The 26,595-nt window shown below is 40.2% G+C and overlaps 1 protein-coding gene across 4 annotated transcripts in view; it reads left to right on the top strand.

Annotated features, from left to right (window-relative positions):
- Positions 1-14,189: 14,189 nt before the first annotated feature.
- JADE3 (jade family PHD finger 3) overlaps positions 14,190-26,595 on the top strand; it is a 138,389-nt gene continuing 125,983 nt past the window's right edge. For 3 of the 4 annotated variants that reach the window (XM_031445341.2, XM_031445343.2, XM_031445339.2), the window contains exon 1: positions 14,546-14,687. The gene's annotated coding sequence lies outside the window, so the exon portion shown is untranslated. Of the gene's footprint in view, positions 14,247-14,545; positions 14,688-26,595 lie in introns of those variants that run through there. The other variant, XM_031445340.2, reaches the window with a different exon arrangement.

The following is a 26,595-nucleotide window of genomic DNA, read 5'->3' as shown; positions in this document are numbered from 1 at the left end:
TCACTTTTTCTTTATGCCAGTAACACAGCATTCATACCTCTAAGTATGGTGACCACATTAAGGGTAGAAAGAATGGAGAAGGTGAATAGCAAAAGGTCAGCTAAGTCTGTACCTTTCCAGCAGGAAAATAATAACTTTCCCAGAAGTCACACTCAGTAGACTTCTTCCATCTCATTTGCCAGAGCTGGATCCCATGGCCTTTCTAACCTTCTAGAGATTTCGGGGAGGTGAGTATTCTTACTGGGCACCTCATCTCCATGAAAAATTGAGGTTCTAACAGTAAGATGAAAAGGACGGATGTGGGGTAAGCAACTCTCATGAAACTTACAATCTGCATAGTTTTGAATACATTATAAACAGATGGGAGGGGAAAAGTTTAAGAACATTTCCAAAAATAACCCAAAAGCTTCTTCAGAGGGATAAAGAATGGGAGATCATTTGGGGAAGATCTCCCAGAAAAGTCAAAAATTCCCAAGAGATTTCTGAAGAACTTCAGGAACAAAATTATTGCTGTTGTGATGAAAACTATACAAACAAAAACCCAACTAGTTCTTGTATCCCATCAGACATACAGGATTTACGGATGGACTTGAATAGAGCGTAGAAGGCCTGGAGCAGTTTTTAGGGGCTTCGATCTCATAAGATGCTGGTCCTTATATCTTCAGAAAGCCAGATATAGAGATTTCTGAGAACTCAGAAGATGGTTTCCAATAGGAATCACTCTTTCCTAAGCCACACATCTGGTGCAGTTTACATCTTTTTTTTAAGTTTTTTTTAAAAAAAATTATTTATTTTATTTTTAGGGTTTTTTAGGGGGAGGTACTTAGGTTTATTTATTTATTTTTAATGAAGGTACTGGGGATTGAACCCAGGCCCCCATGCATGCTAAGCACACACTTTACCACTGAGCTACACCCTCCCTTTGCAGTTTACTTCTAATACAGAAAATAATGCTTGGTCTCTCAAGATGAGAAGTCTCCAGAATCAGACAGTTCATTTCCTTTTGAAGTTTCTGATTTCAAAAAATCCAATCTAAGCAGAGAGGACAGAGTTCAGGGAAAGTTCATTTTTGTCTTAAGTACATAGAGATTCTGGATTTATATATAAAAGTAAAGATGGTGATTGAATCACTCAAGATTCTGCCAGAGAAACAGTCCCAGTGAATTGGCTTAGGTGATTGTAGGGGCTGGCTAGGCAAGTTGAAAATCTGGACTCTGTAGAGAGTTGGGTGTCAGGATAGTCAGGATGGAGCTCTTAGGCACAAGCTGATGCTGCCGTCCAGGAGTGGGATTTCTTCAGTGAAGCCCCAGTTCTGCTCTGAAGGCCTTCAACTGATTGAATCAGGCCCACCCAGATTATCTAGGATACTCTTCCTTACTTAAAGCCAATTGATTATAGACGTAAATCATATCTACAAAACACCTTCCCCATCTAGGTTAGTCTCCATCTAGATCTGGGAACTATGGCATAGCTCTGTAATACTAATGGTGTTGGCTGGTGTTTCATTTTGTTTTTAATTTCCATCAGTGAACATTTTGTTCTTTGTGAAAATAAATCACAAGCCCAGACAGGCTTCCAGGAAGAGAGAGAGCCAATATTATCAATCTGTGGCATCAGCATTAATCCATATTTGGTCTGGAAAGGTCATTAACCACCTGGTAAAAGGAAGCTTCATTGATTATAGCTCATCCATTGGGTGTATGCTATTGCCTGACTCCACTATACTGTTTTCAGTTTATTGGTAAGAAAATCAGTTCTCCAATTCAGTTGAAGTTAACACCCAAAAAGGAAGGAAGTATTTCAAGGAATAGATGTGTACTTCTTCATGTGTAAATCATTTCCTCATACCATAAATATTCAATGAAAACTGGGCTAGATTAGTCAACTATTTCTACTCTCCCTTGGTGTAAAAATGGTGAATGCTTTAAACAGTGATACCTACACAAGGGTAGAAAGCATTCTGTTTGAAGCATACCTACTGTCTACTAATGATGTGGGGGAAGTTATTTTCTCTCTGAGCCTCAGTTTGTTTACCTGTGAGATGGGGATAATGATTACCATCGTGAGGATTTCGGAGAACATGATGAAAAAATATGAGTTAAACACTTAGAACACAGTCGATTCTCCACACAAATTGATGTTCTGTCTTCTTCCATGAATATAGCCTTCACAAGTGAAATCTTGTGAATTCAAAGTTCTCTCCAATATTTTCTACAGACTGTCTGTACTTGATAGCATTATTTTGAGTATCAACACATAGTAAATAATCAAGCAAATAATCACTGAGTTTACCAGTGCTCCTGAATATATCACCATTGACTCTACTCTCTCACTGAATTTTGCTTTGTATTTACTTATGTGCATATGAAGACCATTTTACATGTCATCATTTCAACCATGAGTGCAGATAAAATCCCCGTGTGTTTACAATTGCTTTTTTTGTTTGAAAAATTAGCAGTTTTCTAAATTTTATCTGAAAATGTTCCAGTGAGTCCTAGTGGTAAGGTTCTCAACAAAGGTTAGGTGTCACCAGATTTCATGAGTTTGAAATAATTTTTGACTGAGGAAAAGGGAGCATATCTTAAATTATTTTCCTTATCAATCCCTCTCATGTGGCTTGGCAGATGCACAGGTGGTTTTGTTTCATTACTAATTGCTAATTACACAAATAATACCATTTTATTTTCCCTGAAAAAAATGGAGATAAATCTAAAATCATACTTGGTCGCTACTCCCTACTGGTAACTACCATGATCAATTTGGTCTGTATTCTCCCAGACTATTTGTCTATGGATTTACATATATATTATAGTGCACAGACAGATGAACTTGTGTGGAGAGTACCTATTTTAATTGTCTAAGGAAAATGGGGCCTATTATTGATTTTTATCACATGTGAAATTGGTGTGATGGGTAAGAGAGAGATGGGCGAGAAAAAAGAAGAAGGGCGGTCTTGCCAAGAGTGATAATTCACTTCTCTATATTTCTTTGGCCTTTTCACTTTTGGTCCCCTGAGCCCATTTCTGGCCAAGTTACACCACCATAGTGTCTGCACAATAACACAGGCAGTCTAAAGATCCTGCATCCAGTTTCATCAACGAGTGGCTTAACAAAGAGAGATACACAGTCCCCTAGGCCTTCTGAAAGTATCTCTCCACTGAAGTCCAAGCATTAACAGTTCTATTTTACAAATCAAAGGAAGGAAGGACAGAAGGAAGGAAGGAAGGAAGGAAGGAAGGAAGGAAGGAAGAAGGGGGAATAGTTTGGGCTTTAAAGTCATCTCATGACTCCTGATGGCAAACTCTTTCTGTTTTCCAACTGAAACAGACATCTCTTCATTAATTGTTTCATTAATTTCTCTTTTTTTGTAGAGGGAGGTTTATTTATTTATTTTCTTAGAGGAGGTACTGGTGATTGAACCCGGGACACACTCTACCACTTGAGCTATACCTTCCCCGCTTTGTTAGTGTCTTTTAAAATATGACGTAACTTCAGGTTCCAGACAAGATGGCATAGACTTATTTCTCCTTGCTCCTCCCTGCTAAGTAGAACTAAAATCCCTGGAAATAATATAAAAATCTATAATAAAGAGACTCTGGTGGTGGAAGGAGGAATGTGGGCTGGCTAGAGACCTCAGGACTTGAGGAAATATGGAGGTAGACCCCCCCCCTTTTCTCAATATTCCAGACTGGGTGCTGGTGAGGCCCGCAACCTAGAATCTCCAAGCAGAGCAGACCAAAACAACAAATAAACAAAAAACAACAAAGCCAAAGAAATACCTGTTCTTTCTGGCCAAAGCACCTGGAAAGGAGAGAAACCCAGTTCAGTAGGAGAGAAACCTTTTTGACAACACCCACCTGACCCCAGCCTGTGGTGCAGGCAACTTCTGAGTAGGGACACTAGACTTAGGTCCCCCATTCAGTAGCTGCAGGCAGCTAGGGGAAATGCTTTCCTCTCCCTGGAAGAGCACAAGCTGAGACTGAGGGGGAGTCCCAATGGCATCAGGTGGCCTGGGGAAGGACTTTCCTCCGCCTTCCACTCCCACCCCCACCCCCCAGCCAGGGAGAGCGAGTTGGAGCCGCAAGGAGAGGGAGGGTTGGTGCTATGCTTGCCTAGTGACATTAACAGATACCCAGCAAAGAATATACACTGCTATGGCCCACCAGCAGCACCAGGTAGCCAGGGTTAGCACTTCCAGCATGGGATGGGAGCTGGACGTCTGCCACTCCTCTCCCACCTAGCATAAGGAGAGGATCTAGAGAGGTGCTCCCCCTATTCAGTGCTGCCATGTCAGTAGAGACAGAATGAGGGGTCCAGACTTTCACTCTCATCTGCCAGTAGCAACTGGTGCCCCTCATTCTCTCAATTAGAGAGTGAAGAAAGGAGCTCAGAGAGGAGGTTGCTGGAAAAAGGGTTTCTTTAAATCTTCATAGGAAGTCCTGAAAAGACACCTGACCCAAAGATAAAACTGACTAAATCAACATGCCTGAAGATCTAAGAACTGAACTACAATGGGGAATAGCACCTGAGCTCTCAAGGGGGCTTCAAATAGCACACAAACAAAGCATACCAGAATATCACTGTGAGGGTTCTAAAAACTAAAGTGTCATTGGAACCACAGCCCACAAAAGTAGGCTAAGACCTGTGCACTAAACCTAAATAGGGTAACTGCCTGCTAAAATAAAAGATTCAAGTAGGATCTAGAGTCTCCTAAAATCCAAAATATCCAGGAGACAATGGAAACACACTCATTATACCCAGAACTAGTAAAATCACAACCTGAATGGGGAAAGACAATTAACAAATATACCACTAAGATGAATCAGATGTTGGAATTATCTTACACAGACTTTAGAGCAGCCATCATAAAAAATGCTTCAATGAGCAATTACAGATGGGGAAATACATAAAGTCTCAGCAAAGAAATAGAAGTTTCAAAAAAAAAAAACCAAAACAGAAAGTGGAGAAGTGAAAAATACAATAATCAAAATAAAAAACTCACTGGATGGGTTCAATAGTAGCATGAAGATGACAGAGGATAGAATTAGTGAACTTGAGGACAGAACAATAGAATTTCTCCAATCTGAACAAAAGAGAGAAAATAGATGAGGGGGGAAAAACCCCAGTCTCAGGGACCTGTTGGACAATAACAATAAAAATGTTAATATTCATTTGCAGCAACATGGATGCTCCTGGAGAATGTCATTCTAAGTGAAGTAAGCCAGAAAGAGAAAGAAAAATACCATATGAGATCGCTCATATGTGGAATCTAAAAAACAAAAACAAAAACAAAAAAAACAAAGCGTAAATACAAAACAGAAATAGACTCATAGACATAGAATACAAACTTGTGGCTGCCAAGGGGGCGGGGGGTGGGAAGGGATAGACGAGATTTCAAAATTGTAGAACAGATAAACAAGATTATACTGTACAGCACAGGGAAATATACACAAGATCTTATGGTAGCTCACAGAGAAAAAAAATGTGACAATGAATATATATACATGTTCATGTATACCTGAAAAATTGTGCTGAACACTGGAATTTGACACAACATTGTAAAATGATTATAAATCAATAAAAAATGTTAAAAAAAGTTAATATTCATATCACTGAAGTCATTGAAGGAGAAGTGAGAATGGAACTGAAAATGAATTCAAAGAAATAATGGCTGAAACTGTCCCAAATTTGGCACAAGACATAAACTTACAAATTCAAGAAGCTCAGTGAAGCCAAGACAGGAAAACTAAAAAATATTCGCACCAAGTCACATCATAAATAACTTCTGAAAACTAAAGATAAAGAAAAAAATCTTGAAAGCAGCTAGAGAGAAAAAAAATGCTTTACCTGTTGAAGAACACTGATTCATATGACAGTGAATTTCTCATCTGAAATTATAAAGGCTGGAAGGAAGTGATACATTTTTCAAATGATGAAAGAAAAGAATAGTCAAATCTGAATTCCATGATCAGCAAAAATACCCTTCAGAAATAAAGGGGAAATAAAGACATTCCCAGATGACAGAAAACTTACAAAATTTTTACTAGCAAACTTACCATTAATGAATGGCTAAAGGAAGCTCTCCAAACAGAATGGAAATAACAGAGGGAGCCTTGGAACTTCACAAAGGAAGGAAAACAATGAAATGTATAAAAATAAGGATAAATATAATAGATAATCCTTTTCCTTTTTTTCAATCATGATGGATTATTGAAACAAAAATTATAGCAGCATCTGATGTTGGGTTCAACGTATTTGGAGGAAATAGATAAGGAAATTGTATTTAAATAGTGAGAGGGTAAAGGGACATAAATGAAAATAAGATTTCTATATTAGAAGTGATAAAATGTTGACAACAATACACTGTGATATTACATATGTGTCTTTTAATACCTAGAGCAAACATTAAGACACTATACAGAGTGATATACTAAAAAACACAATGTAAGTCAAAATGGAATTCTAAAAAATATTCAAGTAACCTACAGTAAGGCAAAAAAAGGAAAGCAGAGGAATGAGAAACAGAGGGAATAAACAGAAAGCAAATAATAAAACATTAGACTTTAGCACTAAGATATCAATAGCTATATAAAGGTAAACAGTATAAATGCATGAATTAAAATACAGAGATTCACAGAATAGTTTTTAAAAATACCCAACTAGGAAAGAGGGTGGGAAGGGATAAATTGGAAGTTTGAGATTTGCATATACTAACTACTATATATAAAATAGATAAATAATAAGTTTCTACTGTATAGCACAGGGAACTATATTCAATATCTTGTAATAACCTATAATGAAAAAGAATATATATATGTATATGTACGACTGAAACATTATGCTGTACACCAGAAAATTTTAAAAATAATTTTTAAAAAACCTTTAAAAAATACCCAACTATATGTTGTCTACAAGAAACTCACTCCAAATACAACATAGGTAGGAATGGAAAAAGATATACTATTCAAACATTAATTGATAAAAGCAGGAGTGGCTATATTAATATCAGATAAAGTAGACTTCAGAGCAAACAAAACTACCAAGGACAAAAAGGGATATTGCATACTGACAAAAGGGTCAAGCCACCAAGAAGACATAGGAATCCTAAGTGTGTATGCACCAAACAAGAGAGCTTCAAGATACATGAGGAAAAATGAATAGAAACAAAGGAGAAACTGACAAATCCATAATTACAATTGGGAACTTCAATACCCCCTCAACAATAGAACTAGTGGACATAAAATCAGGAAGATTATATAGCTCAACAACACCATAAAGCAACAGGATATAATTTATAGGACACTCCACCCCATAATAGCATAACTCACATTCTTTTCAAATACCAGTGAACATTCACCAAGATAGCTCATATTCTGGGTCATAAAACAAACTTCAACAAATGTAAAGAAACTGAAATCATACGGAGTATGTTCTCAGATCATAATGGAATCAAACTAGGAATCAATAACAAAGTCAACAGGAAAATCTCCAAATACTCAAATACTTGGAAACCAAATAACATATTCTCGTTAATTCACAGGTCAAAAAGGAAAGCTCAAGGGAAATTCTAAAAAATACAGTGATCCCAATGAAAATGAAAATACAACATATCAAAATTTGTGGAATGTAGCTAAAGCAGTGCTGATATGGGAATTTAGAATACCAAATACTTCCATCAGAAAAGAGGAAACATTTCAGATCAGTCATGTAAGCTCCCACCTCAGGGGACTAGAAAAAGAACAAAATAAAATTAACTCAAAGCAAGCAGAAGGAAGGAAATAATAAAGATAAGGGCAGAAATCAATGACATTGAAAATAGAAAAATAATAGAGAAAAATCAATTAAACAAAAAGCTGTTTCTCTGACAAGATCAATAAAATTGATAAACCTATAGCATGATTGACTAAGATAAAAAGAGAGAAGACTAATATCACAAATGAGCCAGGGCAGCTTTCTACAGATCCCACTGCCATTGAAAGGAAAATAAAGTTCTTAACCCAGTACCCAAATTCTTTGGAAGAAAGATGTTATGGAAATGTCTGTCTATAGCAAATACATAGTCAATCCCTGACCAAAATGTTCACAAAATATGTCACTATTTGGAAAAGAAACTTGCAAATTATTATATTTCTTTGACATTAGAGACCCCTCTTCAAAAAAAAGAACTATCATATGATCCAGCAATCCTGCTTTTGGGTAGATATCCAAAGGAAATGAAACCATTATGCTGAAGAGACAGCTGCACTCCCATGTTCATTGCAGCATTATTAACAATAGCCAAGGTATGGAAGCAACTTAAGTGTCTGTCAACAGATGAATGGATCAAGTAAATGTGTTATACACACACACACACACACACACACACACACACACACACACACACACACACACACAAGAATACCATTCAGCCTTTAAAAAGAAGGAAATCCTGTTATTTGTGACAACATTGATGAATCTGGGGGGGGGGAGTATGCTAAGTGAAATAAGACAGACAGAGAAAGAAAAATACTGTATGGTTTCACTTATATGTGAAATCTAAAAAAAAAAACAACTCATAGAAACAGAGAGTAGAATAGTGGATGCAGGGACTGAGAGGTAGGGGAAGTGGACAAAGGTTGATAAAATGGTACAAACTTCCAGCTATAAGATGAATACAGTCTGAGGATCTAATATATGCCATCGTGACTATAGTTGATAACACTGTATTGTATAATTGAAATTGCTCAGAGAGTAGAACTTCAATGTTCTCACCAAAGGAAAAAAAGGGAGGGGAAATATGTGAGGTGATGGATGTGTTTTTAAGAAAGGAATACTATGAAAACCCTATGCGTATACATTCGACAACTTAGATAAAAAAGCACCAACTCCTTGAAAACCACAAACTACCAAAACTCAACCAATATGGAATTTATAATCTGAATAGTCCAAGAAGTACTAAAGGAATTAGATTTGTAATTTAAAAGGTCTCGGGAAAAATAAGTTCCAGGTCCCCATGGTTTCACTGGAAAATTCTACCAAACTTTTAGAGAATTAACCCAAATTTTACACAATCTCTTACAGAATGTTAAAGAGGAGGGAACATTTCTGTGTCAGGGGTCCGCAAGACCATTCCCAGGCTCAGTGATTCCCTTAGGACCTCAGCATACAGTCAGACTCAATGCTAGTATTTATTACAGTGAGAGAATACAGAGCAAAATCAGCAAAAGAAAAAGGCACATGGGGCTGAAGTCCAGAGAAAATCAAGCACAAGCTTCCAAGAGTCTTCTCCCAGTGAAGTCACATACTATGTACTTAAATCATCCACCAAAGGAGTTGTGACAACACACGTGAAATGTTGTCTACCAGCGAAGCTCATTAGAAACTTAGTTCCCAGGGCATTTATTGGGGGTTGGTCATGTAGGCACCCTCTGCTCAGCACTTACCAAAATTCCAGACTCCCAGAAGGAAAGCAGATGATGGACACAGACCATATTGTTTGTACAGTTTAGGCACAGTGAGACACTCTTATCAGCCAGTCCTGGGAATGCTGGGAAATCATCCCAAATCCAAGTTTCCAGATGCTATTCAAGAACGGACCTCGTGGTGGGGGAGGGTGTAGCTCAGTGGTAGAGTGCATGCCCAGCATGCACAAGGTCCTGGGTTTAACCCCCAGTACCTCCATTAAAAATAAATAAATAAATAAATAAACCTAACAACCTCCCCCCTCCAGAAGAATTTTTTAAAACTCCTTAAAAAAAAAAACGGATCTTGCAAACAGGCCTTTCAAAGGATTGCAGTCAGGCCTGCTATGTTGACGCTTTTTCTGCAAATCTTAGCAATCAGGAGACTTGAATTCTAGTCCCAGCATAAATCACATTTGTACAAACAGTTTAGGCATAGTGAGCCACTCTTATCAGATCTTCGAATGGTGGGAACCCACCTGAAATCCAAGTTCCCAGAGGCCCACCAGGGGCCTGCTATGTTAACTTTTTCTTCCACAACTTCTTAACTCATTTTATGAGGCCTGTGTTCACCTAATACCAAAACCAGACAAACACAGTATGAAAAAATCTCTCAAAACTTCTTTCGTGAACTTTGACACAAACATCTGTGACAACCTATTAATGATAGAGGATCCAGAAAGGTTTAAAAAGGGCTATCCCATGGTCAAGTGGCTCTTATTCTAGCTATGCAAGATCAGTTAAAAAATTAATATTCAATCAATGTAACCTACCGTATCCACAGGCTAAAGAAGAAAATTCATATGATCATATCAATTGTGCAGAAAAAGCATTTGACCAAATTCAGCATTTACTTACGAAAAAACTCTCAGCAAACTAGGAATAGAAGAGTACTTTCTCAACTTGATAAAGAGCATCTACACAAACACACTGCAGCTAAGTTTTCTTAATGGTGAGAGTTGGAATGTTTCCCCTTAAGAAAAGGAACAAGGAAAGATGTCTGCTTTACACCATTGTTATTCAACATAGTACTGAAAGTTCTAGCCTGCACAATGAGGCAAGAAAAAGAAATAAAAGGCATACAGATTGGAAAGGAAGAAATAGACCTGTTCATACTCACAGACAACATGATTATCTATGTAGAAAATCCCAAAGAATCTACAAAAAAAAAAACCCTCCTAGAACTAATAAGTGGGTTCAAAAAAGGCAAAGGATACAAGATCAACACTCAAAAATTAATCACATTTCTATATACTAATAATGAACAATGAATGAAGAAGCTGAAATTTAAAACACAAAATTATTTACAGTCACTCCAAAGAACATGAAATTTGGTATACACTTAACAAAACATGTACAGGTTATGTATGCTGAGAATCCCAAAATGCTGAAGAAAGAAGGCAAAGATCTAAATAAACGGAGAGACACACATACTGTGTTCATGAATTGGAAAACTCAAGACAGTAAAGATGTCAGTTCTCCCCAAGTTGATCTACAGGTTCAACACAATTCCTATCAAAATCCCAGCAAGGTTTTCGTAGATATAGACAAGCTCATTCCGAAATTTACATAGAAAAGCAAATGACCTTGAATGACTAAAACAATTTTAAAGAAGAATAAATAAATATATAGCTACAGTAATCAAGACTGTTTGGTATTCACAGAAGGATAGACACATAGAACAATAAAACAGAACACAGACCCTAGAAATACCCCAGAGAAATATGCCCAACTGATTTTGACAAAGGTGCAGAAGCAATTCAATGGAGGAAAAAATAGTTATTTTAACAAACTGTGTTTGAGCCATTAGACATACATATGCAAAAACATGAACCTCAACCGTAAGTTCACATTTTATACAAAAATTAATTCGAAATGAATCATTGCCTTAAATGTGAAATATAAAATGACAATACTTTTAGAAGGAAACATAAGAGAAAATTCGTGGGACCGAGGGCTACATGAGAGTTTTCTTAAACATGACACCAAATCATGAAACATAAATGCAAACACTGATAAGTTGGACTTCATCAAAATTAAAAATTTTGGCCCGCAAAATCTCTTAAGAGGATGAAAGGACCAGCTACAGACTGGGGAAAATATTTGCAGATCACATACCTGACAGAGAACTTGTATCTAGAACATGTAAAGAATTCTCAAAATGTAATGGGCCAAAGACATGAACAGATATTTCACCAAAGAGGATATACAAATGGTAAATAAGCACATGAAAAGATGTTTTATCATCATTAGCTATTGGGGAAATGCAATTTAAAACAAAGATATATCATTACACACCTATTAGAATGGCTAAAATAAAAATACAGTGACAATACCAAATGCTGGCAAAGATGTGGAGAAACTGGATCTTTCATACATTGCTAGTGGGAATGTAAAATAATACAGATCATCTGGAAATTTGGGGCAGTTTTTTTTCTATTCACTTTTTTTTCCATTTTTTAAAAATTGAAGTGTAGTCAGTTTACAAGGTTGCATCAATTTCTAGTGTACAGCATCATGTTTCAGTCATACATATACATACATATATACCTTTTCATATTCATTTTCATTATAGGTTACTACAAGATATTGAATATAGTTTCCTGGGCTATACAGTAGGACTTCTTTGTTAATCTATTTTATATATAGTAGTTAATATCTGCAAATCTTAAACTCCCGATTTATCCTTTCTCATCTCCTTTCCCGTCTGGTACCCATAAGTCTGTTTTCTATGTCTGTGAGTCTGTTTCTGTTTTGTAAATAAATTCATTTGTGGTTTCTTTTTTTTTTTTAGATTCCACATATAAGTGCTATCATATGGTATTTTTCCTTCTCTTTCTGGCTTACTCCACTTAGAATGACGATCTCCAGGTCCATCCATGTTGCTGCAAATGGCATTTTTTGTTTTTTATGGCTGAGTAGTATTCTGTTGTATAAATATACCAGAATTTCTTTATACAGTCATCTGTAGATGGACATTTAGGTTGTTTCCATGTCTTGGCTATTGTAAATAGTGCTGCTATGAGCATTGGGGAGCATGTGTCTTTTTGAATTAGAGTTCCCTTTGGATATATACCCAGGAGTGGGATTGCTGGTTCATACAGTAAGTCTATTTTTAGTTTTTTGAGGAATCTCCATACTGTCCGTCATAGTGGCTGCACCGAACTACATTCCCACCAGCAGTGTAGGAGGGTTCCCTTTTCTCTACACCCTCTCCTGCATTTATCATTTGTGGACTTTTGAATGTTGGCCATTCTGACTGGCGTGAGGTGATACCTCATTGTAGTTTTGATTTGCATTTCTCTGATAATGATATTCAGCATTTTTTCACGGGTTTGGCAGTTTCTTATAACACTAAACTTACACATACCATCCAACTCAGCAATTGAACTCTTGGACATTTGTCACAGAGAAGTGAAAACTTATGTTTACACAAAAAACTCTACATGAATATTCATAGCAGTTTTATTTTTAATAGGCAAAAACTGGAAACGGACCAAATGTCTGCGGAGGGGAAGGAACAAACTGTAGTACATTCATGGCAATACTACTAAACAATAAAAAGGAATGAACTATTGATAAGTGCAACAACTTGGGTGGATCTCAAAGAAATTGTGCTGAATGAAGAAAAGCCAATTTCAAAAAGTCTGATTCCATTTACGTGTGATAAAATTGCATAGTACCATATACATAGACACAGAAATGACTGCATGTAAGACTGGTGAAATATGAATAGAGCCTGTGGATGGTACCAATGTCAATATCTTGGTTATGTAAGATACTACCATTGCGAAAAAGTGGGTGAAGAGTATACAAGACTGCTCTGCAACATTTTTTACAGATCCTGTGAATCTGTAATTCTTTCAAAATAAGTCACGTATAATAAAATGAGGTAAGTCTGAAGGACTGTGAATATTTTAGAACTAACCCGTTTGTGTATTATGAAATTGAGCTACGTGTTTAATATGGAAAACAGACAAAATACAAAAAGAGCCCACGCTTTTGTTTAGCCTAGAAATGTAAATGAAAATGTCAATATGAGTTCACGGTAAAGAGTTTCTTGCTTAAACTTCTGTATGCGTCAGGATTCCACCAGATAAGCAGACCAATAGGTGTATATATATCTAAACTTATTTATTCATTCGTTCATTAGAAGATACTGGCTCACAGTTGTGGGGCTGGCTCAGCAAATCCAAAATCTATAGAGCACGCAGTCAGAAAGGAAAGATCAGGCCCATCTAGATTATCCAGGATAACCTCCCTTACTTTACATCAACTGATCAGGAGCTTTAATTACATCCAAATATCTTCACAACAACACCCTGGTTAGTGTTTGATTGAATAACTGGGGGCTGTAGCCTCACCAAGTTGACTCATCAAAAAGCCACACAACATCAGAAACCATTTGTGCTTGCGATCGAATAAATTTATTCTGTTAATAGCCACTTTGGCTTGGTTATTATGGGTAATTCAAGCGCAAACGACTTAAATCAATAGTGGCCGACAATCGGTTGTATACAGGAGGGTCCACTTACAGAACTTTAGAGTTGAAAGGGGCCACGAAAAGCTTAGTGTTTTCAACACAGCCAAGGCACCTCTTGGTCGTCAGCCTCTCGGGCTCTTGGCTGGGCTGAGGCTCCTCCCCGCAGCAGCGCGCCCAGCAGGAGCAGAGAGGAACCCACCTGGAGCCCGGCGCCGCGGGTGCGGGAGCACCAAGTGGGCGGGGCCTCGAGGCGCGCGGCGGTGGCCTCGGCGCCCAGCCCGCCAGAAGAGCGCGCGGCAGGCGGACGGCGGGGAGCCAGTCGGGTAGGGCGAGCGCTGCTGGCGGTTGGCTGGCGTTGGGGGGGGAGTGGAACGGGGGGAGAGGGAAGGAAGGGGAAGAGGCGGAGCGTGGGAGCGCACAGTGTCAGGAATACAATAGTGCTCCGCGCCGCTTCAGCTGCCGCCGCCGCCGCCTCCGCCGCCGTCGCTGCCGCCGCCCAACCGCCTGCCCAGCGCTGAGGCCTGACGGGGCCAGGCGGGCGGGCGAGGGCCGAGGGCGGGAGCTGAGGCGCGGGGGGCGGCCCCGGCGGATCCGGCGGCGGGGCGGGGGGCGGGGGTGGGGAGGAGATAGGGGGCAGGTGCGAGGGAGGGGAGAGAAGAAAGCGAGCGGCGCGGGGGGCGGTTACCACCCGGACTAGACTCGCCCGGCACGTTGCCGGGCCCGAGTGTGGAGCCGGGAAGCAGCGGCGAGCGAGCTGCGCCAAGGTAGGCGCCGCCGAGCCTGCACGCGGGGCGAGCGGGCTTGGGGGCGTCGCGTCGGGTGGGCAACGGGAGTGGCGGCCTCGGGGAGTGGAAACGGGCGCCGCGGAGCGCAGCGTCCCGGCCCAGCCTCGCCGCGCTCGTGGTCGCTCCGGCTCCACACTGCGGTGGCCTCCGGCGTCCCCGACGCCTTGGGGCCGAGAGCGTGTGTGGGCTGAGCTGAGGCGACGGGTGGCCCCCTCGGCCGGCCGGGGCATCGCCGGGTGGCCGGCGCGGGGGGCGGGGGCGGCCAGCCGGGTTCGATTGCGGCTACACTCGGGCAGGAATTGAGCGCCATAACTGTTGCGGCCGTTCCCTCCGGTGCTCACTCCTGGCGCCCCCTCCCTCCCGGTCCTCTGCCTGCTCTCAGGGCTCCCGGGGTCAGAGACCCGCGGCGGGAGGACCTGCTCTGCGGGTCGCCTGGGGCCAGATGCTCCGGGGAGCTGGGACGCGCCCTGGTGGTTTCGATGTTGTGGTGGGGGAGCGGGAAGAACCGAATCCCAGTGACCTGGGGCCCGGCGGTGCGGGCGGCGGCGAGGCTCCCGGTGAGCCCGGGCGCCCCTCAGACTGGCGAACTTTCCCTCCCCCTGGCGTCATTGTTCGGGCGCTGCCCGGCCGGGGCCGCCGTAACCGCCGAGCGCCGGGCGGTCCGGGGGCGGGGAGGGGGGGCAGTGGTGGGAAAAGCGGGAGGGCTTTGCGAGTCTTAAGGGAAAAATTCCCACCGCTGGGCACGGCGAAGTTAACTTTTCTCTAGCGATCGAGTTGGTTTTATTCCCACCGCCATGGGGCAATCGATTTAAAAAAAAAAAAAGGATAGCCTCCCTCCGATCTTTTCCTCTCGCGTTTCAGAGCCACTGCTTCTGTGAGGTCTGGCTTTAAATTGCACGAGGCAACCTGCATTTATTATTTGTGAGGAGAAAGGGGGGGCGGGATCTCGAGTGTGTGACCACAATGGTGGTTTGTGAAGGCATGTTAAAAGTTGGTATCATTGTGTAGCCCAGGGACATGTGTAGCCCCTAAGCATTTGGCAAGAAACTTGTTTGGCCGCTTCTCTGACTTTTTGAGTTGCAAGGAAGTTCGTGGTCTCGGATGTTCGAGAGTTTTTGGTTTTTTTTTTTTTTTTTTTTTTTTGGATGTGAGATCCGTTCATGTGTGAAGCTGAGAATGAGATCCCCGTGCCACACCACCTCTGCCGTCTGATTGTATAAGAAATCAAAACCGACTTGATGGTGATTCCATTGGTGTGGAGGGAAAGGCGACCTTATTCCCTATATTCAGCCTGATAAAGATAACTGCTTCTTCCTAAACTCGTAAAGAAATGGAAAATAATTTAGGTAAAGACTGGTTGCACAACATCTTGGCTTAGTTTAAGCAGCCCAGACTCCACTTTCCTAGAGCAGTTCTCTTAAATACCTTCTCTGCATCCACTTCTTGTCATCTTGGGGGTGGAGGGGGCAGTAAGAAAGGAGTCGGCCTGAACAAAGCATTGTGTTTTTATTTAATTTAATACTTTTCATAACATCTGTAAACAATGGGAATGTGGATCCCAGGCCTCTGTACCCTTTGAATAGTGTAGTTCTCATGCTTTTATAGCATCATGTGATTACTCTCTGGATAAGTGAAAATAGATGGTTTTTTCCCTCTTTTGTTTAGCCTAGGAGTACCTCTATAACGTATCATTTTCTTCTTCACTTACAGTGAGCTTTAAACTTAAATATTTGAACTGTAAAAGAATAATACCTTCCTTCAAGGGGTGAGGGAATTACGTGAGATCTTCTCAGTGTTAGCTACCATCCTTGGCACCTTTTCTTCAACTGTGCTCTTCTGTGCAGTTTTGTTTGCTAGAGAAGTCCTCTTAACCCAGTGTCGTTGCCTTGACAGAGTTCCTTGCATTCTTCGTCCAGTCACTTCTGGAATACTCGGGGGTCCTGGTCTGGTTCTAGGACCCGCACACTTTGTGTCTCCCCCTTTTCTGAGTCGTGTTACTGTCCCTTGGCAGTGCGGTAGATGCCTTCTCACCTGTAGGAGTTGGTGAATCTTGGTCACAGGTAGGGGAAAGTGGAGAAGGGCCTCCCACTCCTTCCTGAAGTGTTTGTGATCAGCGGGCTACCAGGAGTGACTTGGAAGCAGCCTTAGGGGCACCTGTGACCCACCTTCTGGCCTGTAGAGGAGGCTCCCAGGCATAGGACGGGTAATGGTATAGGGCTTTCATCATACCTGAGACTTAAGTGTTAGTGAAAAGTTAAAATATTTAAGACCAAAGGATGTTGAAGACTTGTAGGTTGAGTAAGCTTTTCTTGATGATGCTGGTCTTTTCCTTCCTTTGTGTTCTACCAACCCTGACAACCCACTTCTCCCCTGAGCTCTGCAAAGTCATTTCTTTTTGCACACTACTTGAGGTCTGACTGGAACTAGGCAAGTGTTTTGGGGGAGGCAGAAGGCATTGGGTGTTCTTGAAGACATGGCTTTACAGAGGGCTCTTAGAAGCTTCGATCAGTGATACGGGTTGAACATTATAGGGCATAATACACCGACTTCCTCATGGAGCTTAACACAAAACAGGAGCCGAGGAAGGTAGCAATCATATGTTGGTTTACGTTAAGAAAGTCTCTCATCAGGGGATAACTTCCTATGACCTTTACGTATCTCACCTTATAGGTGAGGGTTTAGTGTTGGGTGACACTCGTGTGGCAGTCTCCTGAAATGGCTGATATGGGGACATTTGAATGGTTTACAGGTTTCTACCTGTTGTTCCACTTACAGTGGCTAGGAAAGCTGAAGCATCCTGGTTCGTGGGGTGGGGAAGATCTAGAATGAGTAGATAGAAGTGATGAACAAATAAAAGGATGCTGGCAACTGGTCATTACAGACCAAGTAACTACTGATGTGAGTTTTCTGTTTTCTGGAATCTGTGTGACTCCCTCATGGCTGTTTTTGCCTCCTCTCTGTAGGTCTCTCCATTGACAATAGCAACAAAGCTATTACCATCAGAACTGTCTCTGCGCTTCTTCTGGGGGACAGTGAGAAAAAAGAGTCCTGGGGAGAATTTGCCTGACCCCATAGCTAAGCTTGGGAAAAGGAAAATAAGAACCCAGAGGGAAGCTGACTGAAGAAAGTAGGGGGCCTGGTGTGGGGAAATAGTACTGGGGCTTTGACCAGTAGGAGATACCTGTGTGTTGAGTAATACTGTTCAAGCAGTAAATAATTTAATCTCTGTCCCAGCCCAGAAGCTGTGGCTGAGCCCTGCTACCCAAGGGCCTCCTTGTCCCTTGATATTGGCTGATAGGCAAGGAGACACAAGCTTGGAGTGTACTTTTTGGAACAGCTGATAAGAGAATATGGTACCAGCATGGCCAGTACACTAGACCGTGTGTGTTGGAATCTCCTGGGAAAATTATTTTTTAGATTTTCAGAGGTTCTTATTTTGATATGATAATTTTAAAAAGTTGCAAGAGTAGTACAAAGAGCTCCTGTATTCCCTTTACCCAAGGTCACCATTGACGAAGTTTGCTCCCATTTGCTTTATCGCTTGTACTTACTGTTTCTTTTTATGAACCATTTGAGAGTAACTATTGAGATATTGGTATTTGTCAAAGGTATCCAGTCATGAGAGTGGCTCAGGGGCAGCCACAGGGAATAGCAGAACATTGGTGAGCAAAGTCTACCTATAGCTGTAGAGCATGCATCGGTAAATCACGTGGACTCTCTGGTGCTAGATACAGACATCGTTATCAATTGTAAAAGTGGTTAAGATAAACTCTTTTGTCATCATTTTTGTCAAGTTTGTTCTTAACCATGCCGGATTTTAATAGTGTTACGAAAATCCGCTCCACCACTCCCCAACTTTACACCCATAATATATTCTCCAACATTTTCATTTAATTTATTTAGCAAACATGTATTTGCTAGGGGTAGAAGAGGTGAAAGACATTCACCCCCTTGAGAGCTCAACATCCAGTGGAAAGGTAGTAAGGAAATTTACTGTCACAGTCAAGGGGAAGAATATTCTGCTGCAGGGGTTTACAGGACTGACTGGAACACCAGGCTGGTTAAGGATCTGAAGAGTTAGATACCCGGGAGTCATGTGGGTTGTGTGTGAGTGAATGTAAAGATCCTTCTTTCCCAAGGCTTGCTGCTCTTAGATGACAGGTTCATGAGTTAGGGAAGCTTTTGGTGTCACATACCCAGCATAGGCTGTGGGGTCAGGCCAACTTGGGTTTTAATCCACCACTTGATTTTGGCCAGTTACTTATCTTCTTCTCTGTGCCTCAGTTTCTTCATCTGCCAAATTACATCACAAAAATAATAATAATTGAAGTAATACTTGCTTTGTAAACATTCATTCTTCTTCCCTTCCAAAAATGCAGTACCGGGGGGGAGGGTTAGAAATAGCACAAAAGGTATTAAGTATTAAGGTGAGATCCAAGGAGGTGTTTCTATTTTTTCTGCAAATAAATATCTAATTATTAATTGTACTAAGAGTTATGATGGAGATTACTGTGAGATAATAGCGATAACAGCAGTGATGATTTGTTCATCATTTCCTGTGTGCTAAACACTGTGCTAAGTGCCTATCACAGGATATCTTTCTAGGTACTAAGCTCAGAGAGTTGAAGCAAAGGTAACTTGCCCAAGGTCACACAGCAAGCAAGAGGGAGACCAGCAAGGTGCCCTGGAGCCTGAAGGATGAGCAGGAATAAGTGAGGCAAAATTCAGAGAGAAGGGATTGCCAGGCAGAGGGAACAGCAGGTGTTGTGAGGGCACTGAGATGTGGGAGAGAGATGTGGAAAGGATCCACAGAGGTTTGGCTAGGACCTGGGGAAAGAGATGAAATAGGCAGGGGAAGATTGACAGGGCCTTATGGAAGCTCGTTAAGGAGCTTGTGCTTTATTCCAAGGGCTGTGGGATGCTGCTGGAAGTTGTTTTTACCTTTTCTTAGACCACGCAATGTGTGTGTGTGCGCGCATGTGCATATTTAATCCAGAAGGATGTCCAGTGAGGCCTAAACAAGTGGCTTAAGAAAGTCATTTCTCTTTCAGTGTCTTACTTTGTGATACAGTAGAGGCAGTGTTTCTGGCTCCGATGTGTGGGTCTTAAACATTTTTTACTGCCCACCATTAACACGGCTAAAACAAGTTGCTGTGATGATGCTGGAAGAAGCTGGTTCTGTAGAATGCTTCTAGAAGGAGGTTTAATTGGGCTCATGTATCTGATGCTTCTTAGGCTGTGTTAAGGGAGCTCTTTCAGCTTTCACAGAGCCCTGTCAAGTGGGGGAAAATGTAGAATTGGAAGAAAAACTAATTCCTGGAAACCTGAATTGTTGTTCATGTTAGAAATGGAACTGTTGAGTATAAGACTTTGGTTTAAATATATCATGATAAAGATGCTTCAGTGACTAAATGGAAATTTTTTATGTTTTTTGTTTTTTTGGTGTGAGCCATCTGTGATGGCAGACAGCACATTTGTGAGAATCTGGGAAGACTTAGGAATTTTTTCGATACTTATATATTTATTTATTCTCATCCAGGTACTGCAGGTTTTTCTGTTTGAAACTATTTCTTATGTGCAGAGTGAACTTCATAGGGAAAATCAGTGTTCTCTTCCCCGTTCCATATGTACAGGACCACAGACATTTACTTTGAAGTAGCCTATGACAATTAGCTTTTTTTTTTTTTTTTTTTAGTGGTGGGGAGTGGTTAGCTGGCAGCTGGATGATCTAGGATGGCCTCACTCACACATCTGGTGGTTGGCATGCTGGTTGGTATAGGAGGCCAAGCTGGGATGGCTCATCTCTACTCCCCAAGTGGTCTTTCCTCCAGCTGGCTAGTCTGGACTTGTTCACATCATGATCTCAAAGGCACAAAGAGTAGCAAGCGACAGCAAGCACCAGTGCACAAGCACTTCTCAGGTGTCTGCTTGTGTCATATTTGATAGTGTTCTATCAGCCAAAGCACAGTTCTTCCTTGGCCAAGCCCAGAGTCATTATAGGGGGATGTGGGGGAAACTTCCAAAGGTGTGGATGAGGAGAAAATTGGGGACCATTACCACAGTAATGCATAATAATTTATTAATGCATATAACCTCTTTTCCTTTGCTAAGTCATGTTAAATGCTCATTTATAAATGCCATGTATTCTTGAAGCTAAGTAATGTGATTGTGCTACCTTCTTTTCTGTTGAGTGAAGCTGAATGATGTTTTTCCTAGGAGGAAGCCAAAGGGAAATGATGCGGCTCTAGATGTAGATATCCTCATGAGTGGCTTGGCTGCTCACTGATCTTGTGTGGCTATTATCAAAGGAGCCCCTGGGTTTTTTCAACCTCCCATTCAAGCTTTATCACAAAAACCATAATGTACAAGATTGCACTAGGTTTTGTAGTCAAGCAAAAAAGGTGGTAATTGGGAATCCATCACTACTAAAAGATGAAAGAAACATTTGCAGCCTTTCTTCATAACCTTTCTGTGATTTATCGTTTTATTTAAAAGAAATCCTTATTTGGGCATTATAATAAGGACAAAGGATACTCTGTAGATATGTTTTATTTGGTCAAGATTTTAAAATCTTGTGATTGCAGTAAAGAATCCAGCATTGTGCTGTAAAGTGAGTGATCAGTGACCAGCGATTTGGGCCATCAGCCTTTGGCCTTTGCCTGTGAAGATTCTAGAAGTAAGACCTTTTACATACCTGAAATAAGCTTCACAACCAGCTTGTGGCCTGAAATACATTACATGAAAATGTATGTGGAACCTAGGAAGCATGTGTGGGGAACTGAATAGAAAACTCACTTTGTACATCTTAGAGCTGTACATTCCTCCAGAAAATTGCCTGGTAATAGAATCTCAGCTTGCTTTTTTCCCTCCTAGGATAAAAATGAAAAATCCCTGGCATTTTAAAAGTCAGTGACTTGGAAAGAGCCATCAAAATTATAAATGCACATATCATTTGACCCAGCAAACACTCCCAGGAATATGTTCGACAAATATTTGCATATTACTTGGAGTATTGCTGATAATAGCAGAAGAGTGGATATGTCCTAAGGATCTGTCAAGGTTTGATTATACAGCAGAATATTACATTGATATTGCATGATCTTCGAGTTGTACAAGATGAAAAAACAAGAAACAACAGCATGTATTGTATACTACCATTTGTGTAAAATAGATAGTGGGGCAATAATATGTATATTTTTGCTTACATACACATAAAACATATTTCTGCAAGGATATTTAAGACACTGATAGCTTTGGGGCATACATGGCCAGGAGTAGAGGGTGGGAGGGAGACTTTTCACTGCATAAACTTATATATATTCTTTTGGAATTTTAAGACACATGAATATATTGTCATATTTAAAAAATTAAATACATTTATTTAAAAAGAGATGGTATATGGTGATGGTGATGTAAACTTCCATGGACTTCTGCTCAAGTTGACCTGGTCAGAACTATCCCTGTTAAAAAAATAAATCCAGTCAGTTTTGTTTCCTAGAAATGCCTCAGAATAGTATACTTCTGAATTTTTTACTATAGCCCTCCCTTTCCCAGAATGTCATTTGAGTGGAATCATACAATATGTAGCCTTGTTTTGATCTCGCTTCTTTTACTTGATTCATCCATGTTATGTGAATTAATAGCCTGTTCCTTTTTATCACTGAATTGTGTGCTATTTTATGGATGTACCACAGTTTGTTCATTCACCTGTTTGAGGACAACTTGGTGTCTTCCAGTTTCTTGGCGATTATGAATAAAGCTGAAATAAACATTTTGTGTGGACATAAGTTTTCAGTTCATTTGGGTGAATACCTAGGAATGGGATTGCTGAGTTCTTATAAGAAACTGCCAAACTGTCTTCCAAAGTGGTTCTACCATTTTGCATTCCCACCAGCCATAAAAATGAGGAATGTGTGTCAAAGTTCATCTTCCTGCATATGGATGTCCAGTAGTTCCAGAACTATTTGTTGAAAAGACTGTCCATTGAATTGCTTTTGTACCTGTGTCAAAAATATAACTGTGCTTGTGTGGGTCTATTACTGATCTCTATTCTGTTGGATTGATCTGTGTGCCTCTATCTTGACTACGATAGCTTTATAAGAAGTCTTAAAATCAGGTGATATGAGTACTGTTATTTTTCATCTTTATCAGAATTGTGGTAAGAGAGGACATCCTTAATTTGTTCCAATCTTGGAAAGCATTCTCTCTCTCACCATTAAGTATGATGCTAGCTGTAGGTTTGTTTTTGTTTTTGTTTTTGTTTTTGTTTTTAATATATACCCTATTGTGCTGAAGCAGGCCCAAGGTGGTTATCTTTAGAAGGCCTGCTTGCAAGATTGGCCCTTGGCTGGTGTCTGGGAAATTGGCTTTTCAAACATTTTGAGAATGAAATATTACACTCTACCTTCATTTATTTCTTCTCCAATGCTCTTTATTTCTTTCTATACCAATCCAAGTTCTCACCTTAATCATAATCTTTCTGCATGAAGAATTTTCCTTTAACATTTCTTTTATGTCAGGTCTGCTGGCAGTAAGTTCTTTGTTTTTGTTTATCTGAGAAAGTCTTCATTTTTTTCTTCACTTTAAAAGGACATTTTCATGGGATATGGAATTCTGAGTTGACAGTTTCTTTTCCTCTCTCAACATATTACTCTACTGTTGCCTTGCTTGCATGATTTCCTTTTTTTTCATGGTTTCTGTTAAGTCTACTGTAATTCTTATCCTTGTTCCTCCATAGTTAATGTCTTTTTTCCTCTGGCTGCCTTCAATCTCTGTCTTTGCCTAGGTGTGGCTTTTTTGTTTTTTCTTATTTATCTTGCTTGGTGTTCTCTGAGCTTCTTGTATCTTTGGATTGTTGTCTGTGACTAGTTTGGAAAGTTCTCAACCATTATTTCTTCAAAATAATTCTTGTGCCTTGTTCTCTTTTTTTCCTTCTTTCTGGGGTTACAATTACAAATACGTCATACTGTTTGATATTGTCCCACAGTTCTTGAATGCTGTGTTCTATTTTTTCCACTCTTTTGTCTGTCTTTGTTTTTATTTTTATTGACCTGATCAATAAACTCGATCTTCATGCTCACTGATTCTTTTCTTGCCTGTGTCAAGTCTGCTGTTGAGCATGTTGGCTTTTTTTTTTAATATGTTTTCATTGAGCATCTCCATTTGATTCTTTATTACACTTAACCATTTCTTTGCTGACATTATCCATCTGGTCTTGCGTATTGTCTACCTTTTCCACTAGAGAGTCTTTAATGTATTAATCATAATTCTTTTAAATTTCATTTCTGATAGTCCCAACTTCTTTGTCATACTGAGTCTGGATCTGATGATTGTTTTGTCATTTGGAATATTTTCCTGCCTTTTATTATGTCTCATAAATATGTTGAAAGTTGAACATGGTCAGGAGAAGAACACAGATTTCCTTCTGCTCGGCCTTTAGTGTAGGGGTTTAAGTTAATCTAGTCAGGAGTTGGCCTGTGTTCGATGTTTGTTTTTGCTGTGGGCACCAGAGATTTCTGATTCCTCTAGTGATACCTTCTTTTTGACTCTTGCTTGGCTTTGGGTTTTTCCTTTGTGCTGTTTCCCAAGAGCCTTCCCTCATAGCTCTCCCAGTTGTATTCCACTGTTACTAACCACGTAGCTGGTGGTAGTAGGGGAGGGGGAGTTCTCTGATGATTTGATTAAGCCTTAGACTTAGTCAGGTACTGGAACTTGGATCTTGTGTATTCTTCACAAGATTTCTTGCCCCTCCTGCAGGGGTGGTGTTTCTTTTTCTTTTTTCTCTGTTCCACCAGTATCCTCAGGCCATGGGTTTCAAGTCCTTCCTCCACTCCCCGATGCAGATTAAGCTTTTTGTTCTGTACTAGAGATAAAGGAAAGGGGTCTGGGTGGATTTCACAGTGAGTGCTATTTTCCTTAGCCAACCAGCACCACGGTGGGAGCTTTCTGTGGGATTTTCCCTGATCCTCTCTGTAAGCGTCTGGTGGGATTCCTGTAAAACTTGTAAGAGGATGGGAAACACCAGTTTGGAGCCCAGGAACTTCATACTCTCATGATGTTCCATACACTGGCCTCCAGTAATTTGTCAGAATCTCTAGTTTAATTTTCCTACCACCTTACATTCTCTGATCCTGTGTCTACCTGTAGGCACCTCTTTTCAGATATCAGGATAGTGTTTTGCCGTGTGATTTCACTTCTCATAGGTCCAAGAAGAGTCGGTCGTTGATTTTTAGTTTCTTGTCGTAAGGGTGGAAATGATGGTTTCCCGATGCTTTACATGCCCAAGCTGAAACGTGAGCCCTCAAATAAGTTTTAATCTACACAAATGTCTAGTGCACAACCCATAGAAACTCAGCTCAGGTTAGTTTTTTCCCCCTTGTTTTTCTTTTTCTCACTCTTTTGAATTTTATGGTTTTATGGCAAGGGGGCCAGGAGTAATTGATTCTGGTTTGGGTTTTCCCTATTTTAGGCTTTAAAAACTTGTACACCACTGGCAGTATATGTTTGTCTTGCTCTCTTCCAAAATTCTGTGTATGGCTTTGTAATTATTAAACATGTCGTTAGCACTCAGTAATAATTTGCCTCATTCAGAATTAAGACCATTTCTAGATTATAGGGTTTGTTAGTGACCATGTGTTGTCATTTTTGTTCTTCACATTCCCAGGTGCAATTCAGTGCAGCTAGTATTTGTTGAGTGCCCACTGTGCTGTGAGTGAGGCACTAGGTGTTGAGTAGGATGCAAACCTCACCTGGTAAATGGAGTAACCAGAGGGTTCCTGAAGGCAAGTTGAAACCCCATGGATGGAAGTATATTGCCACTTGGGAAACATCTCCATTTCAATCTAGAAAGATTTTTGAAATTCTTTAAAATTGTTTATTTTTAATTATACTAGTGATATGTGAATGCATTCTAGTAAAAACTGAAAAGTTGTAGAAAGATCCATGGTTAACTATGACATCCTCATTCCATCACATTTTCCTTTCCAGGGTTAATTTTGATTACTTTTTATGTTTTACTATGCAAATTGCTATCAAATATCATACCATATAATACATTTACTGAAATACTTTTATTTTTAAGGAAATAAGCACTCAAGTTCACTTAACTTTTAAGGAATGTTTGCTAATGATAACTGTCATCATTCAATTTGGATGTGTGGCCTAATAATGGTTCTTTGCTTCTTATAATGCAACTCTTCTAACTTTAAATCTGAAAGCTAGTGTTAATGATAGGTAGAACTGTAAAAGTCTGCTGTGAATAAATGGGAAATACAGAAATTTGTACTGACTGAAAAGATGATGACCTGTTGCCTTTTTCTTTAATTATCATACAGTAAAATTGACTTGGGAGGGGGGGCTGTGTATAGTTCTTTGAATTTTGACACATGTATAGATTAGTGCAACCACTGTTAATGATCAAGGTACAAAACAGCTCCACCACCCCAAGAAACTCTTTTGTGCTACCTCTTTCAGTCACACTCTGTTCCCACCCCAACCTCTGGTAGCCATTGATCTGCACTCTGTCACACTATAGTTTTGTCACTTTGATGTCACATAAATGGAGTCAGACTGTACGTAATCTTTTTGGTCTTGCTTTTTTCACTCAGCATAATGCTTTTGAGATTTATCCAAGTTGTGTGTATCAATAGTTTGTTCCTTTTTATTATCGAGTAGTATTCCATTCTGTGAATGTACCATGTTTGGGTTGTTTCCAGTTTGGGGTGATTATAAGTAGAGCTGCTATAAAAATTCATGTACAAGTGTTTGTGTGCACATAAATTTGCATTTCTCTAGGGTAAATACCTGAGAGTGAGATTGCTAGAATTATACTGCCATTCATGGTAAAACTAATTAGCTAGAGTTTGAATGCTAGAATGGATAGAATAGC

The sequence above is a fragment of the Camelus dromedarius genome, chromosome X (genome assembly GCF_036321535.1).
Source record: "Camelus dromedarius isolate mCamDro1 chromosome X, mCamDro1.pat, whole genome shotgun sequence".
Classification (NCBI taxonomy): domain Eukaryota; kingdom Metazoa; phylum Chordata; class Mammalia; order Artiodactyla; family Camelidae; genus Camelus; species Camelus dromedarius.
The sequence above is the reverse complement of the archived record's forward strand: the minus strand, read 5'-3'. Positions and strand labels throughout refer to the sequence as shown.